Here is a 15,116-nt window from a genome sequence, read left to right on the forward strand (position 1 = left end):
AATTCTATTAGCATATCAACAGACCCATATATTCTCAATGACTTCTCCCCTGCGTGATTTACAATGACATTACACCGAGAGAGATTAGGTACCTTCAAACCCAAGTTTTGGTAACAAATCTACCCCTACTATACACACTTCTGCCCCAGTGTCTGGAACAGCCTCAACGACGACACACTCACATGAAAAACTCATGCTTCCTTAACCTTTATTTTCACCAATCGCAGTTTCCCCACTGCCGCACATAGGCCTACCTGGCGATTGTCCGCAGGTGGATAGGCAACAGTGCATGACGTAACAGACGCGTCCACAATAGGCGCCGTTTTGGCGGGCTGTTGCCCCCCTTGACAACAGAATTTAGCAAAGTGCCCCACAATACCACACTGAAAACAATTAACATTATCAGCAGGACATTTTCCCTGCCAATGAGAACGACCACCACACTTTTTACACCTGGTATCTGACTTACTGTTACCAGTAGGTTTCAAGCTACTACGGCCACGGCCGTGTCCCTTGTCACTATTATTAGACCTATAGCTAGCAATAATTTTTACTTTCACCTTCTAACCCACTTTCAACTAGGCCTAAGCCTATCTCATCCCCTTTTACCAAACTAGCTACGTTTGCCCCTTCCACGAGCGCTAAATACTATCCTTTTCTGCAGATTCATAATTTCACATTTACGTAACAATTCTGCACAGTATTGAAAACCTCATGATCCTGTAGGATCTCTTGCTTAAGTCCCACATTGCTTAAAACCACTTGTTATCCGCTGAACTAACACAAATCATTCAGATCAGCTCGACAATGGGGACACTTAAACCCACAATCTAAGGCCAATTGTTGGCACCTATGCACAAAAGATTTCGCGGTTTCTTGATCGCCTTGTTGCGCTGAGAAAAACTTGTCCCATGCCACTGCCTTATTCACAGACTTTGTCGTGATCTCCTCCAGTCTGTCGAATGCCTCAGAGGTCGTTAATGAGTTCCACTGAACCTCTGAGTGCGTTGCATCTATAGTCATCCTTAACTTCTCATCGCAGTTTAACCGGATACTGATAAGTGCATTCTCTCCTGAGACGTTTCCTAAGGCCAGCCAATCACTCATAGAGCGACACCATTCTCGAAAACTGCTTTGTGTCATCATGCTACACTTCTCAGGGCACATCGCCCTAACACCTGCCGAGGCTGAACCATGTGGTCTTCCTTGTGCCATGAGGCCAACCAAAGCCTGTAACAAGTCCTGTCCCTCGTGGTGCCGGCGTGCCGGTGTTGCATTCCTGCTTGCAGTGCCCATGGGTTGTTGTGCATGGCCTCGTCTCAGCATCTTGTAGGTCCTGCTTTGGAACGAGAATCACTGCGCCATGTAAGCAGGTTGAGACATACTCGGGACCAGTTGATTCCTTTAATGTACATGAGTTGATTACAGATCAAGGGATGAGCGGGAACTGACTTGTCTTTTCCCGAACCCCGTGCAAAGAGATACACATAACAGGGAAAACATATCGTACCTCAAATGGAACATTCCTACACATTACCAATAAGCTACGAAGAAGATTTATAAGAAAGAAGAGAAAAGGAGAATAAAAGAAACCTGTAAGTACTCAAACACAACAACGAAGAAAAGTAAAACAGAAACTATAATAAAAGTGGTGCTCAGCGATTGTGGAAAGTGCAAAACACCGATAGAGAACACACACACACAGTGGAAAAAATTAAACAGAGTGGAAAATATAAAGTACTGACCAACTGCTGGTAAAAGAGCGCTAATCCTTAAGTGCTAGAAACAAAGAAAATCAACACGTAACAAAAAGAAGAAATTTCCGAGTTCAATAACTCGAAGAACGAAGAAAAAGAAAAAGGCGACGAAGAACAACGAAACATAGCTCCGAGACTGGGTATCCGCTGACGAAGACATAACACTTCAATTCAGCTGAGAAGGCAAACGAAACTAGAGCGATGAAACGCAGTGAATTTCTACAAAAAATACTGAACTAGGATCGCCGCATTACTAAGCCATATTAACTCGATAATGCGTTAAAGGGAAACGCAAGAACACATAAGAGCGGACAGAAGAGATTAAATTCAGCGCAGCGAAACTTCATGGAAAGGCGATTGATGGCAGAATTCTTCAACCAACCTACGAGCGCTAAACTATCATAAATATTGAGATAGCACCCATTTCTCCATACATCGCTACAATTTCCCCAAACAACGATGACGCCACCACCAGTGTGAAGCAACGGCAGCGCAGTAGAACTTCAACAGTGGCACATGAGAATTTTAACGGCAGCGCATGAACGACGACCCAGCAGCAAGAAGAAAAGTTTGAAGTATCTGACAATAAATCAAAATAGAAAATTCTCACGCACTGCAATAAAATAAAAATGCATTTATAAAATAGTTCAAAACAAGCAGCTTTGAGATAAAAAATTTTTTGTTTGCCGTAAAATTGTAAGATAAAATAATTTTCTTTCTTCTTTCATTGTTGTGATGGTAATTGCTTCATAGCAAAGAAAGTTAAAGGAAAGAACACATTTTCGAGAAATTCGGCAGCAAGAAGGTGTTAGCGCATTGTGTTGGAGGTACCTGTTGGCCTGTTGTCATGATGGTTCTAGAATCGGCAGGAGTGTAGTGGAACTCGTCTGGCGCCTTCGTGACGTGAGAAATGCCGCAATTTCTGATGCAATACCTCGTCTTAGATTCATCTACGAAAGAATTTTCCAGTAATCTGCGGGAGCCTTGCTGACGGCCTCGCCGTTTAGGCTGCGCCCCCAGAGTGTTGTATAAATACGACGGTCGAAGTTGGAGAGAGAGGAGATCGTGAAAGCAGTTAGTCACAGAGATATCCTCAGTAAGAGCCACAGATCAGATTATCAGTGAGAAATCAGCAGCAGCAGAGATCATCCGAGAGAGATAAGAGAGAAAAAAGGAACTGGTGAAGGATCAGAAGAAGAGTTGTTCGAGAGTTGGTTGGATACTGGTCTAATCGTCTTCAGGAGTGGATGACTGAGTTATCTCGACGTCGAGCAGACTTCAGAGAAGAAAAGGTCCTGCTAGAGGTTTTTGGGGAGTAATAGAAGTGCATAGAAAGAATGACCGTATCATCAGATTGAAGATATGTTATGGAGAGAGGGAAATTTCTGGAGAGACATGGATGGAATAATGCAAGAACTGGTTTAAGAGCATGAGAGGGTGATAGTTGGGGCAGATTTGAATGGTCCATGTCGGAAGTGAAAATGAGGCGATTGGGCGGAGGGTGCATGGGGGCCATGGAATTGGGGAGAGAAACCCAGAAGGAGAGAGTGTAGTGGACTTTGCTGTGTCATTCGACATGGCAATAGTAAACACATTCTTTGAGAAGAAAGGGAACAAACCTAATAACATATAGGAGTGGGGGAAGATTCTCCCAGATAGACTATTTCTTGTATAAAAGGATAAATCTGGTGGAGGTCAAGAACTGCAAAGTCATTCCAGGCGACCATGTAGCCCCCAACACAGGCTGCTATGTATGGACTTGAAGTTGAAAAGGGGAAGAAAAAACCAAAGCTAAAGGGATAAGGAAAATTAATGGTACGAATTACAGAAGGAAGGGGATAAGAAGAGAGAGTTTAAGAGGAGGTTTTTGGAGGATATTGATATAAGGGATTGAAGATGTTCAAGAATGGTGGGCACGAAATGCAGCAGTAATAAGAAGGCATGGAAAGGAGCTGCTAGGAGAGACATCTGGTATCATATGGGAAGAAAAGGAGAGTTGGTGGTGGGATGAAGACATTGAGAAAGTAGTAAAAGATAAGAAGGAGGCAAAGAAAAGATGGAAGAGTCACAGTCAGTGGAAGACAGAAATAGGTACAGAGAGAAAAACAAGGTGGTGAAAAAGGTGGTAGCCCAAGCTAAAGCAAAGTCGTATGATGTGTGTATAATTGAGCTGGGGACAAAGGAAGGATTAAAGAAGATGATCAAGCTATCAAAGGCTAGAAATAAGAGCACCAAAGATATAACACATATCAAACAAATAAAGGATCAAGAGGGTGTAGTGCTTAGAAAGGAGGAAGACATTGTGAAGAGATGGAAAGAATATTTCGAACAGTTGTTAAATGAAGAAAATAATAGACTAATAAGAGAGGATGGGCAAGTGAACATTGGCATGGTAATAGGTTTTCTAGGCAAGAGTTACTAAATGCCCTGAATGAAGATGAAGAATGGGAAGGCAACCGGACCAGACATGATCCCGGTGGAGGCATGGAAAGCATTAGGAGATGAAGGAGTGGATATACTGTACGATCTTATGATAAAGATCCTTGAACAGGAAAAGATACCAAATGATGGCGTGGGAGTATATTGATCCCAATTTTTAAAGGGAAAGGCGATGTCCAAGAGTGTGGGAAATTATAGGGGCATTAAATTGATGTCCCACACTTTGAAGATACTGGAAAGGATGATAGATGCTAGACTGAGAGAAGAAGTACAAATAGGTAAAGAGCAGATGGGATTTATGAAGGGAAGGGGAACAACAGATGGTATATTTTGTCTGAGGCAAATAATGGAGAAATTCGGGGGAAAGACAAAGGGACCTACATATGGTATTCATTGACCTTGAAAAGGCTTATGACCGAGTCCCGAGACAAGAGGTATGGAGGAGCCTGAGGGAGAAGATGGTGCCAGAGAAGTATGTGCGATTGATACAAGAGATGTACCGGAATGTATTTACCAGAGTGAGGAGCAGTGTTGGGGAGACAGAAGGTTTTGAGGTGAGAGTAGGATTACACCAGGGGTCGGCTCTGAGCCCATTTAAATCCTTTAACATAGTGATGGATGGTTATAATAGAGGAAGTAAGGGAGACAGTACCATGGAACATATTGTATGCGGATGATATTCTGTGTGCAGAGAGCAGGGAAGATCTGGAAGTGAAATTGGAAAGATGGAGACAAGTACTGGAGGACAGAGGAATGAGAATAAGTAGATCCAAAGACAGAATATATGTGTACCACCACTGAGGGGGATGATAGAGAAAGTATTCAGCTTGGTGGAGAGCAAATAAGGAGAGTTGATAAGTTTAAGTATTTGGGATCTTTTGTTAACGCTGAGGAAGTATGGAAGAAGAAGTAAAACATCGGGTACAGGCAGGCTGGAACAACTGGAGAGCGGCCTCGGGAGTTCTTTGTGACAAAGAGTGCCGCTTAGGTTAAAAGGAAAATTTCACAAGAACGTGGTAAGAACAGCAATGTTGTATGGTACGGAAACAGCAAGCATGAGAAAAGCAGAGCAGAAGAAGATGGATGTGGCAGAAATGAGAATGCTTAGGTGGATGTCTGGGGTGACAAGAGTGGATAGGATCAGAAATGACTACATAAGGGGGTCAACTAAGGTGGTGGAAGTATCAAAAGAAAGTGCAGGAGGGGAGGCTGAGGATGGTATGGACAACCTGTTAAGGAGAGATGAGGACCACGCTGGGAGACATACTATGGGGGTGGAGGTGCAAGGAAGAAGAAAAAGAGGGAGACCAAGAAAGAGATGGAAGGACTGTGTGAGAGGAGACTTAAATGAGAAGGGAATTGATGAGGCAGAAGCACAAGATAGAAATAGATGGAAACGGCGACCCCATATAAAAATGGGAACAAGCGCTGGAAGAAGAAGAGGTTTTGGGGAGTTCCGGCCTTACAAGTAGACTAGTTTCTGCAATACGGAGTCAAGAGGACGTCTGCAATCATCGTTTTCCTTTTGAGAAGCCATCGCTTCGAATTGACAAATTGACCAGCAAGTATTTGAATTGTGTCACTGTTCCCCCAGTACATGCAGTGTAAGATTCTATCTTTTTATGTAAATAGGAGATACCATTTTGCATTTACCTTTGTTAGTAAGCTTGTAAATAAACCTTTGTTGTGTTAGTGTTTCTTTCTATATTCGTATCCCCAGTTTCAACTGTTGGTGTTGAAATATATTTTTTTTTTATTTTTTTCATATCGAACCTGAAGTGGACCTCTCTCAGAGGCCATAACATTGTGGCGACCTTGCCTAGGCTATCAACACTTTAACAGTTTGAAACAGGGAGAATATAGAACGAATGAGAATGACTGAGATGGTGAAAGAGTTTATTGAGTCGGGTAAGCTACTAGGTCTAGAGGGGAATGATCTCCGTGCGTATGTTTCCGATGTAATGGGAAAGGGCATTTAGCGATAAATTGTGCAGTAGAAAGGAAGGACGGTAAGAAACCAGTATCTCTAGTTAACCTTTCGTCAAGTAGGAATGATGTGTTGAGAGAAACCAGGAAAATATTTGGTGAATTTCTGTCAGAAGGTGTAGTTTCCTCTCTTGGAGGAGTAGATTCGAGAGAAGTAGTCTTGCTTCGAGACACAGGCGCCGCTGTCTCACTGACTAGAAGTGTGTGTGTGCCGAACAGGGCAGAAATTGATATGGAAGAGAAAGTCATGTCAGGTGGATTTCCTAACACTTGTGTTCTTTGTCCTTTGTTGAAGTTGAATTTAGAAAGTCAGGTAGTGTCAGGAGAAGTAAAACTTGCAGTTGTGAACAGTTTGCCTGTTAAAGGCGTTGACATTATTGTCGGTAACGACTTAGCTTTTCCCAAGAATGTGAATCCTGTTGTGAGGAATATTCCAGTGCCTGAAATGGTATTAACTAGGTCGGGTTTAGATACAGACATAGACTACGATCATAATTTGTTTGTAGATTCGAACGAGAGTAAGTTCGTGGATTCGAACGAGAGTAAGTTTGTGGATTCGAACGAGTGTGAGTTCGTGGATTCAAACGAGAGTGAGTTCGTGGATTCGAACGTGAGTAAGTTCGTGGATTCGAACGTGAGTAAGTTCGTGGATTCGAACGTGAGTAAGTTCGTGGATTCGAGCGAGTGTGATAGAGGTAGCGAGGTTGATCTTGGCATGAGTGTGGCTGAGAGACCTAACTCTGTCGTTGACGGTGATAGCCAAACGGAAGCGTAGCTGTCGAGAGTAACGTAGTAAATGTACCAGTATCTAGTAGTAGTTACGGTGATGAATTAGGCTTTAACATTTTGGATAAGGATGAGCTAGTCAAGTTGCAGAGAGAGGATGAGACACTAACCCAAATTTTTTAATGTAAGCTGGATGATGATCTCGATGATGTGTGTAAGGAAACTTTTTGTGTAAAGGACGAAGTTTCGTGTCATGTTTGTCCCAAGTCAGGTAGTGAAGGGGGAATCACAGAAAAATTAGTAGTTCCTTGGAAGCTTCGTGAACTAATTTTGAAGTTAGCACACGATGAGCAAGGACATTTGGGAGTAAATAAAACTTTCAGGTCTATTAGCAGGGCATACTTTTGGCCCAAGATGAAAAATGACATGAAGAGGTATGCTTTAAGCTGTTCTGAATATCAAATTGCCGGGAAACCGATTCAAGTAATTCCTAGAGTTCAGTTGTGTAATATTCCTTCAGTAGGCGAATCTTTTGAGAATGTGTTTATAAATATGTTCGGAACTTTGCCTAGAAGTAAGGGTAGAGATGATTGCATAACTAATCTTGAGTATTGTAAAAACAATTTAAGAGATGTTTGGCAGTAGCAGAGGAGAACGGAAGCGCTTGGCACTTAGCGAAAGAAAACACGAGAGGAAGACAAGGGGAAATTAAAGGGAAACTTGATCTTAGAGCAAACAAGAGAAGTTTGTGTGTAAGAGATAAAGTTTTAGTACTAGGCTCGAGAGAAAGTTCCTTTTTACCTTATAAGTTCAAAGGTCCTTTTTCAGTGTTAGAGGAGAGGGGAAATATATATCTTTTACTTTTACTTTTTACTTTTAGGGGTTTATTTCTCGCCCTCCATCAGACACTAAGAGTCTGTTCAGGCGGGCCTTGATGTGTGAAAATAATTTCTTTCCAGTTTATATTTTGCTCTGTATCTTTTCAGTATTCGCTAGCATTTGTATTCAGGCTTAATAGTTTTCTGATCACTGTTATAGCACTTTCCAAAGAGATAAGTCTTCAGGTTTTTCTTGAAAGCTGCCACATTTTTGCTATTCTTGACATCAAGTGGAAGGTCGTTGAAGAGTCTCGGTGCAGCATAACAAAAAGTTCTTCCTCCTATTGCATGATTCACACTAATTTCGAATAGTCTATATGGGTCATCGGCATGTCTAACTCTTACAGCAGCGCTAGTAACTTGAGAGTAGGGGACCAAGCAATCACGAAGATATTTAGGCTTATCACTTTAAGTGCCTTGTAAGTCAACAAACAAATCTTAAATTCAATTCTAGCCTTAACAGGTAACCAATGTAGATCGATCAGTGCAGGAGTTATTCTCTCCCGAAATTTAATGCCTTTTATCAGTCTAGCCGCCCGGTTTTGCACATTTTGAAGCTTTCTTAGTAGTGTATTGGGTAATTTATGGTACAGAGAATTGCAATAATCAAGCCTTGATATTACGTGACTCATCACTAAAATTTTTGTACTGCCCTCTGTTAGATATTTTCTAATAAATGCTATGTTTCTCAGGTGATAGTTACACACTTTCACTGTATTCACTATTTGATCCCTCATTGACAAATTACAGTCCATCAGTACTCCCAAATTTTTCACAACAGGCACAATCCTAACATCAGCGTCACCAATCCCTATGCTTTGAAACAACTGGTAATTCCTCAAAGCCACCTTTGTGCCAAAAAACATACATTCAGTTTTATCGTCATTTAATTTAAGCCTTTTCCTCTGCATCCATGTTTTTATTTCAGTCATTATCTCATCAATTTTCTTCATTGTATCTTGTGTTGTTGAAATTGAAAGGTAAAACTGAGTATCATCTGCATATAGTTTAAAACCCACTTTTTGTTTTTTCAAGATATGTGATAGCTCGATAGTATATATGTTGAACAAGATAGGGCCCAGAACACTACCCTGTGGTACACCTTTCATAAGAATTATCTCACTAGATCGGTTTCCAGAAATTTCTACAATAGTCTTCCTGTTCGTTAAATAGCTTCGCAAAAATTCAAGTGCTTCCTCAGTCACTCCAATGGACTTTAAGTCGTCAAGTAAGTACTCGTGCACAACAGTATCGAAGGCAGCACTAAGATCTAACATAATCAAAATTCCACACTTTCCTTCATCAAGAAGACCTATCATATCATTCATTATTGAGCATAAGGTAGTTTCTGTAGAGTGATTGGCTCTATAGGCCGACTGATTTTCCGGGAATACCTCTAACTCATCAATATGAGCCCATAATTGCTCACTTATGATTTTTTCAATAAGCTTCGACATGTAAGATAAATTTGAAATGGGCCTATATGAATTTAGTTCGTTTACATCACCTTTTCCTTTGTATATTGGTTTGATCAACGCAGTTTTTTCACAGCTAGGAAAACTGGATTGTGATATACTTAGGTTAATTATATTTAGATAAATATTATATACAACTTGCTTAAGCGTTTGGAGCTTCACTTATTAAACTATTTGGGAAAGGGTCGTTTCCACAATATGTATTCTTCATCTCTCTCATAACCTTTAACAAGTCACGCATATTTATTTCCTTAAATTTTTTTAACTTCTTACCCTCCTTCACTGGCATAACTGACTGTCCTTCTAGCTGATTTTGGGGGAAACCTCTATAAATTTTATCAATTTTTTCATTAAAGAATATAGCAAATTTCTCTGCACAGACATTTTCAGGTAAGACATATTTTTTCTTCAATCCCATCAAATCATCTAGATTTTTGTGAAATTCCCTCATGTTATTAGTTTTTTTACTTTCGTCGTTGTAGAATTTTCTTTTTGTTTTTTCTAACAGGATGTTATAGTCATTTCTGGCCTTATTATATAGATTTCTGGCTTGTGAGGATTTGGCTCTTTTCCATCTACCTTCCATCTTACGTCTATGTCTTTTTGCCTTTAATAGCTCACTATTATACCATCTAACATTTTCGTGTACAACTATTTGTTTGCTCTTTATAGGACACTTGGTATCATACATTTTTCCAAAATTGTCATTATATTTTTTGGTATAACACCCAACACATTCTCTATCTACCATATGTTCACATTGTATGTTCTCACAAGACATTTGCGCTACACTAACTTCAATAAAATTCTCAGCATCGAAATTTTCCCGTTCCCTATATGTGATCAATTTCTTCAATACTCTGATGCAATTTATATTAACATCGAAAGTGATGAGTTTATGTGTTTTTGAGATCTCAAAGTCTGGTTCAACTTCAAGGTTTCTTATTAGGTCAGAATCTCTCCCACATATGACCAAGTCGAGTGTATGACCACCTACTGACGTTGATACCAAAACACTGTTTATTAAATTAAACATCTCAAATACTTCCTTGAGTTCTTTAGCCTTATCATAGAATTAATGTGGATAAGAGTAGAGCAAAGTCAATAAATGTAAATTTGCTTCAGAATTATAAACAACGCCCTGTGCCGTGGCCTCCGCCCGTGAAACAGTGTTACTGAGTGAGATTAGTTTTGAGAAAAACACAAGAGGTGTTTTAGTATTTATAAGTTTTAATCAGAGTTCAGAAAACGGAAAAAGTAAGAGAGAAGGATAATGTATTAGCTGATAGCCTCTCTAGAGATTTCTCAGAATGAGTAGCCTAATAACCATTTTCTGTTACCGCACGAGTGAGTGTGTGAGTGGAGAAGCGTGAGTGTTTGACTGGATTAAAGCTTTATGCAGAATTGTTTCCCAGCTGTTTAATTCTTGCTTCTCTTTAGAAAAAAATTAAATCAGTTGATTTAATTTTTTTTTCTCTTTTGGGGGGGTGCGTGATGGTAATTGCTTCATAGCAAAGAAAGTTAAAGGAAAGGAGAACGCATTTTTGAGAAGTTCGGCAGCAAGAAGGTGTCAGCGCATTGTGTTGGAGGTGCCTGTTATCATGATGGTTCTAGAATCGGCAGGAGTGTAGTGGAACTCGTCTGGCGCCTTCGTGACGTGAGAAATGCCGCGATTTCTGATGCAATACCTCGTCTAGATTCATTTAAGAATTTCCAGTAATCTCGGAAGCCTGTGATGCTCGCTTTAGGCTGCGCCCCAGAGTGTCGTATAAATACGACGGTTGAAGTTGGAGAGAGAGAGATCGTGAAAGAGAGACTCCAGTTAGTCACAGAGAGATATCCTCAGTAAGAGCCACAGATCAGATTATCAGTGAGAAATCAGCAGCAGCAAAGATCATCCGAGAGAGATAAGAGAGAGAAAAGGAACCGGCGAAGGATCAGAAGAAGAGTTGTTCGCGAGTTGGTGGGATACTGGTCTAATCGTCTTCAGGAGTGGACAACTGAGTTATCTCGACGTCGAGCAGACTTCAGAGAAGAAAAGGTCCTGCTAGAGGTTTTGGGGAGTTCCGGCCTTACAAGTAGACTAGTCTCTGCAATACGGAGTCAAGAGGACGTCTGCAATCATCGTTTTCCTTTTGAGAAGCCATTGCTTCGAATTGACAAATTGACTAGCAAGTATTTGAATTGACTCACTGTTCCCCCAGTACATGCAGTGTAAGATTCTATCTTTTTATGTAAATAGGAGATACCATTTTGCATTTACCTTTGTTAGTAAGCTTGTAAATAAACCTTTGTTGTGTTAGTGTTTCTTTCTATATTCGTATCCCCAGTTTCAACTGTTGGTGTTGAAATATATTTTTTTTATTTATTTCACATCGAACCTGAAGCGGACCTCTCTCAGAGGCCATAACAATTGTTGTGATAAATCTAAACCATAAAGTTATTGTCATTCAGTTCATAAAGTGCAGTGGTGTGAATAAGGAATAACGGCATATACTAATGTTAATGTTTTTCCAGATTGAAGGAAGGAAACACTAAGAAATAAGAAAATTAGATAGGACAGATAGGGACCGCAATAAGGAAGACAGGCTCCAATCATGAAGATAATGTTAGTACAACAATGCATCTATTTTTTTTTAAATTGTATCCAGTCTAAGCTGTTGGTATGCCATGAATAAGAATTTTAATGAAATTATTACCAGTTTACAAAGAAGCAGAACTCCCGACTCGAACCACTATAGCCTACGTCCAACCCCTGACAGACGCTCGAGACTAATAGTCAGACGAATTTTCCCCAACGACGATCGCATAGCGAAAGTCCACCCAGAATACCGCGCTCGACAGTAGCAAATAGACCCACGACTAGTGTGATTGTTGCCAACAATAATAACATTCCTAACCCATTGCAAGCACAAACTAGGTACTCTAGAATGGCACAGGCCGCTGTAATAACGCAGGCGACACGCTTTTGCGGTAATGTAGAAAGGGGTCATCCTGACAAAATTAAGTTAGAAGCGTATACGGTAGCTCAGTGGATAACAGAGACCGAAAGTCGGATTTCAACCAGTGGAATTACCGATGAACGCAAGAAAATAGACGAAGCGTTACTTTATGTTAGTTCAGAACGGGGAGATGCGCACCGTACACTCACGTCATTTAAGTTTCAGGAGATCCAAACTTTTGCGGAATTCAAAAAGGTGTGTTTTGAGCTCTAGGAACCAATTAATCAACAGGATAAATGGTACAATCTAAGTAAGTTTTTACACCAGAAATATGATGGTGACAGTATCGCAAACCTACATACTGATGTAGAAAATGCTATCCGTAACTTAACTACTGATTTAAAAAGAATTGGCGATGGTGATGCTTTTAGTCGTGATGTAAAGGATTTAGTCAGTATGAGAGAGATTTTGAACTACATAGTCCATGGTATAGTATATGACACTATCGGGGAAGAAGAAAAACGAGTCTTTAAGAAACAGGACCCTGATCCTAAGCAGGATAGTCTAGCAGCTTTAAGATTTATGAAAAAGGAATTGTGCAAAAAGGGACTGCATCTGGCAAAAGAATTTACAGGTTTTGTAAATAATGGAAACCCTGGTAGAAATAGGAATAATTTCCAAGGAAAGACAGATAGTATTCCAGACAGATCTAGAAATTTCAAGCATAGACAACAGGGAAAACAAGATCCTAGGAATAATCCAAGAAATAGTAATGGAAAATTTGTCCAAGCAAATACAAATAGTAAATATAGGCCTCAACAGCAGAGAGGAAATCCAAACAATAATAATCCAGGTTTGTTCAGCCCAACCCACAGCCAGAGTCCCGGAGACAACAAAACACAAAATAACAAACAGGAACAAAATTGTGCCAATTGTGGTTATTCCAACCACACAACTCAGAATTGTAGGCGACCAAGGCATTGTTCTCATTGTAATAGGACAGGTCACCTAACACAACCATAATGTTCAAAGTAGTACACCCAAGAATAATAATCAGACTCAGTGACAATTACAGAAAGGGGTAATACAAAAGAAAGCTTCCTTACCAGCAGAAATGAGAATAAAATAGTTACGGTAGGTCAGAAAGATAATTTCAAGTTGCCTTTTGAAGTAAATAAAGAGATAATATTCTCAGTGAAGGATAAAGAAATATGCCAAGAAGATTTACCATCCAAACAAGAATTAATAATAAACCATGCTCAATCCTTTTAGATACAGGCAGTACAGTAAATATTATAGATAAACAAACATTAACAAAACATTTAGGCTTTGCAGATACAGAAATACAAGGTCCTGGTAGAATTTTAAAAGGAATAGCAGGAAAACAGATAAAAGCATTGGGTAATGTCACACTGGACATAGAGATTTTAGACAAAACTTTTAAGGAAGTATTTGTAGTATTAGAAGAAAGAGTTTATTCTACCCAAGTGCTGTTTTCATATAAAGCTATGCGGAGATGTAGAATAATGTTAGATTGTGGAGAAAATAAAATAAATTTGCAACGCAGAATTAGAGAAAATGTTTGTTTTCAGCTGGAAGAAGGAAAGTCTTGCATAAATCTGATCAATTTATCTGAGACGACATCTTCTAGAGAAGCGAACATCCAAGAGACTAAGATGGATAATAATGCTAGCCCGGGTAGCACAGATTCAGTGGATAGTAGTGGAATAAGTAGTAGCGCAGATTTAGTGGATAGTAGTGAAATAAGTGGTAGAAATAATAGTTTAAAAGAAATGTCCTTAGCCAGGAAGGATTCTATGATAGATTGTGCACAAATAAATAATATTAACAATGCAAGCCTTGATACTCAAACCTCTGAGCAGAGTTTTGACTCTGAACAAATTAACGCAGCTGAACAATTTAATGCCTCTGAACAAATCATTGCCGCGAAACATATTAATGCATGTGAACAAATTTATGAAGATGAATCACAGATCGCTTATGCGCATTCAACAATGGATGAAGATGAATCAGAAATTGATTATACATATCTTATAATGGGGGAAAATAAAGAAGAAAAATATATAAATGAATTTCTGTTATTAGGAACAATAAATAAAGGCGAATTAAACTCAACAATACTACTGGATGAAAGTTCAGATGAAACAGATGTCTGTTATTTCTCTGAGATACGCGATGACGAAGAAATATGTTTAATCAGTACTGCAGATGACCATACTGTCAGATTTGTGCATAATAGAGAAGTAGTTTTGTACCCGCAATGTCTAACCAAAGTTTGTCTTAGAGCTAAAACAGACAAAGACTTGGATGAAAAAGACGTTATGCTAACTTACGAAAACTTACCTGACAATTCCCTAGTTCACGTGAAAGGCAATAACTGTGAGACGTACGTCCAGAATTTTTCAGACAAAAGACTAATACTAAGGCCTGGTATAGAATTTTGTACAGGAATTGTAGTGAATAATCCTTTACTAACACTAGGTGAAAAAGCATTCTTCTCTAGCACAGAACAAAGTTCAATTTTAAATAAAGAAGTAAATAATACAGACTTTCCTCAGAATAGAGTTAAACTATTACAAATATTGGAGAGGTATAGAGATGTCATTGCTCTAGAAGGAGATAAGTTAGGCAGAACAGATACTTTGCAACATAAGATTTTAATACAAGATGGAACTAAACCATTCTATATCCCTAACTATAAGTTGCCAATAAGTCAACGACCTATTGTAGATCAGTTAATTGAGGAAATGAAGAAGGATGGAGTAATAGTACCTTCTAAATCACCATATAATTCACCTCTCTTGTTAGTTCCAAAGAAAGATGGCAGTTGGAGACTGGTAATAGATTATCGGAAATTAAATTCACACACCATCCCTAATAGGATGCCAATGC

Source organism: Macrobrachium nipponense, chromosome 23, assembly GCF_015104395.2.
Source record: "Macrobrachium nipponense isolate FS-2020 chromosome 23, ASM1510439v2, whole genome shotgun sequence".
Taxonomy (NCBI): Eukaryota; Metazoa; Arthropoda; class Malacostraca; order Decapoda; family Palaemonidae; genus Macrobrachium; species Macrobrachium nipponense.